Raw genomic sequence first — 4,578 nt, 5'->3', positions numbered from 1 at the left:
AATCTCTGATCCTCCTGCCTCAGTCTCCCAAGTTACTGGGATTGTAAGTGTGCACCTCAGTACCTGGTCATAGAACATTGAAAACCCTCAATATATACACTATTCATCAGTGATGAATCCTCTGAAATACAAATAAAAAAACTACCCTATTCACTATATGTAAACAACTTCTTTACCCATACATGAAGCTAGTATTATTCTGATAGCTAAACCAGGCAGAGACAGATCTCCTTGAATTGTCATAGAAATAACAAGCTGAGAGTGTGGAAGTAAACCAGAACATTGATAGTGAAAATAGAACAGAGAGATGTTCAGGAAAGAGAATCATCTCAGGTAGAAAACTAATTGTGGGTGGCTGGCATTGTGGCTGGTGGTAGAACACTTGCCTAGCACATGTGAGACACTGGGTTTGATACTCAGCACTGCATAAAAATAAATAAATAAAATAAAGGTATTGTGTCCAACTCTAGCTAAAAATATTTTTAAATAAGAAAACTAGCTGGGCATTGAGAGAGAAATTGACAGTGATGTTTCAGTTTCCAGTAGAAGAAACGGGAAGTATATCCCACATACAAAGATAGAACAATTTTGGGGGGTGTTTTTCTTCCTTCTGCTTCTAAGAGTTTGGAGTAGTTTCTCCTATTTACATGCATTTTATCCTAATATAGTACTCTGAAACTCAGTTTGGTGTGCAGTAAGTATCATAATTGGACAAATTATTCTTTCCCTAGACCCACCAAACTTGACCCTTGACAAACATTTTGTAGTCTTCTGTAGCCCATGTTTTCTCCACCCTTCTCAAGTCATAGTAAACTACCATTAAGGACCTCTATTAGGCAAATCTCATACACTTTATGTGTTCTTCTTTTCTGGGTAGTAGACCATTCTGAAGAAAACCTGATGAACTCAAAAAACATGGGGATGGTATTTGGACCCTGCCTCATGAGGCCAAGGCCTACAACTGCTCCTGTTACCGCCTACTCTTCCCTTGCTGCATATGTCAATCAGGCCCTGTTGGTATAGTTCCTCATTATCAATTCACAGATGATCTTCGATTGGTCCCTAGAGACAGAAAATGTTTTGTGTAGTACAGATGTTATTGCACCTCGGGTGGATAAAAGCTGTCCTTCCAAACCCATGATATCACCAGAACATTCCACAAAGTCACAATATTTTCTACAAAGCAAGTGAGTTTTGACCATTTTAGAACTGCATTAAATTTGTGATGTTTACGTTAACTAGTTAATAGTCTTTGAACTGTTTATTTTGAGATTTTTTTGCTTTTAGTTTAAATTTTTTCTTGTATCAATATGATATTCACACTGCAGATATTGAAGTTGAAAATTTTGAATCGGCTACATCATGTGAGGACTCAGAATGTAAGCAAAATGCATTGGAAAAATTGGATGCATGTCTTATTGATGAGTGGTCATGTAACATATATGGTTGCATATTTCAAACCTTGCCAAGAAGTTGTGATTAAATACCAAGGTGAGGGTTGGGCTTGTAGCTGAGTGGTAAAATGCTTGCCTCAGCATGTGTGAGGCCCAGTGTTGGATACTCAGTACCATATAAAAATAAATAAATAAAGATAAAAATATTGTGTCTATCTACAATTCTCATTCTTAAAAATAATCAAGGTGAATTAAGTTTAGGTAAGTTCAAACTTCAATGTTTTATTAGATAACTTTGCTAGCCATTGAGAAACTTTAATGAATGTCATTTAAATGAATATCATGCTTTGTTTCTTTCTTGTAAAAAGATATCTTGAAATTCATAAATTATTTTTGTTCTCCTTCTGAAATTTGTTTTCACATTTACTTCTTTGTCATCAATTAAAGCCAAAGAAGAAACAAGCTGGAATCCTGAAACTCAAAAAAATAGACTCCTAAAGATTTTTGATGTCTCTTGACCTGTGAAATAAAGGGACATGATGCACACATGTCTTCAATTTTCTTGGCTGCAGTCCTTTGTTCATTGTTTTTTGATCACTTTAGTTCAGTGAATGGTTTCTGGTAAGGGGGTTGAAAACCTTCCATTTGTTACTGCTTTAGTAGAGCTAAATCAGAATTTTTCTATTTTTTTATTAGTTGTTCAAAACATTATAAAGCTCTTGACATATCATATTTCATACATTAGATGCAAGTTGGTTATGAACTCCCAATTTTACCACAAATACAGATTGCAGAATCACATCAGTTACACATCCACATTTTTACATAATGCCCTATTAGTAACTGTTGTATTCTGCTACCTTTTCTATCCTCTACTATCCCCCCTCCCCTCCCCTCCCATCTTCTCTCTCTACCCCATATACTGTAATTCATTTCTCTCCTTGTTTATTTTCCCATTCCCCTCACAACCTCTTATATGTAATTTTGTATAACAATGAGGGTCTCCCTCCATTACCATGCAATTTCCCTTTTCTCTCCCTTTCCCTCCCACCTCATGTATCTGTTTAATGTTAATCTTTTCTTCCTGCTCTTCCTCCCTGCTCTGTTCTTAGTTGCTCTCATTATATCAAAGAAGACATTTGGTATTTGTTTTTTAGGGATTGGCTGGCTTCAATAAGCATAATCTGCTCTAGTGCCATCCATTTCCCTGAAAATTCCATGATTTTGTCATTTTTTAGTGCTGTATAATACTCCATTGTGTATAAATGCCACATTTTTTTTTTATCCATTCATCTATTGAAGGGCATCTGGGTTGGTTCCACAGTCTAGCAACTGTTAATTGTGCTGCTATGAACATCGATGTGGCAGTATCCCTGTAGTATGCTCTTTTAAGGTCTTCAGGGAATAGTCCGAGAAGGGCAATAGCTGGGTCAAATGGTGGTTCCATTCCCAGCTTTCCCCGGAATCTCCATACTGCTTTCCAAATCGGCCGCATCAGTTTGCAGTCCCACCCGCAATGTACAAGTGTACCCTTTTCCCCACATCCTCACAAGCATTTGTTGTTGTTTGACTTCATAATGGCTACCAATCTTACTGGAGTGAGATGGTATCTTAGGGTGGTTTTGATTTGCATTTCTCTGACTGCTAGAGATGATGAGCATTTTTTTCATGTACTTGTTGATTGATTGTATGTCCTCCTCTGAGAAGTGTCTGTTCAGGTCCTTGGCCCATTTGTTGATTGGGTTATTTGTTATCTTATTGTCTAATTTTTTGAGTTCTTTGTATACTCTGGAAATTAGGGCTGTATCTGAAGTGTGAGGAGTAAAAATTTGTTCCCATGATGTAGGCCTCCTATTTACCTCTTTTATTGTTTCTCTTGCTGAGAAAAAAACTTTTCAGCTTAAGTAAGTCCCATTTGTTGATTCTTGTTTTTAACTCTTGTGCTATGGGTGTCCTATTAAGGAATTTGGAGCCTGACCCCACAATATGTAGATTGGAGCCAACTTTTTCTTCTATCAGATGCAGAGTCTCTGATTTGATATCTAGCTCCTTGATCCACTTTGAGTTAACTTTTGTGCATGGCGAGGGGAGGGAATTCAGTTTTATTTTGTTGCATATGGATTTCCAGTTTTCCCAACACCATTTGTTGAAGATGCTATCCTTCCTCCATTGCATGCTTTTATCCCCTTTATCAAATATAAGATAGTTGTAACTTTGTGGATTGCTCTCTGTGTCCTCTATTCTGTACCATTGGTCCACCCGCCTGTTTTGGTACCAGTACCATGGTGATTTTATTACTATTGCTCTGTAATATAGTTTGAAATCTGGTATCGCTATACTGCCAGATTCACACTTCCTGATTAGAATTGCTTGTGCTACTCTGGGTCTATTATTTTTCCATATGAATTTCATGATTGCTTTATCTATTTCTACAAGAAATGCCATTGGGATTGTGATTGGCATTGCATTATACCTATAGAGAACTTTTGGTAATATCGTCATTTTGATGATGTTAGTTATGCCTATCCATGAACAGGGTATATTTTTCCATCTTCTAAGATCTTCTTCTATTTCTCTCTTTAGGGTTCTGTAGATTTCATTGTATAAATCTCTCACCTCTTTTGTTAGGTTGATTCCCAAATATTTTATTTTATTTTTTTGAGGATATTGTGAATGGAGTGTTTTTCCTCATTTCCATTTCAGAAGTTTTGTCGCTGATATACAGAAATGCCTTTGATTTATGCGTGTTGATTTTATATCCTGCCACTTTGCTGAAATCATTTATTAGTTCTTGTAGTTTCTTTGTAGACCCTTTTGGGTCTGCTAGATATAGAATCATGTCAGCTGCAAATAGTGATAATTTAAGTTCTTCTTTTCCTATTTTTATGCCTTTAATTTCTTTCGTCTGTCTAATTGCTCTGGCCAGTGTTTCGAGAACTATATTGAATAGAAGTGGTGATAGAGGGCATCCCTGTCTTGTTCCAGATTTTAGAGGGAATGCCTTCAATTTTTCTCCATTCAGAATGATGCTAGCCTGAGGTTTAGCATAGATAGCTTTTACAATGTTGAGGTAAGTTCCTGTTATCGCTAGTTTTTCTAATGTTTTGAACATAAAGGGATGCTGTACTTTGTCGAATGCTTTTTCCGCATCTATCGAGATGATCATATGGTTCTTATCTTTAAG

Source organism: Marmota monax, unplaced genomic scaffold (assembly GCF_021218885.2).
Source record: "Marmota monax isolate L192 unplaced genomic scaffold, Marmota_monax_Labrador192_F-V1.1 WCK01_AAM20220418_F8-fsc00387, whole genome shotgun sequence".
NCBI classification, from domain to species: Eukaryota; Metazoa; Chordata; class Mammalia; order Rodentia; family Sciuridae; genus Marmota; species Marmota monax.
Note: the sequence above shows the minus strand (reverse complement) of the source record.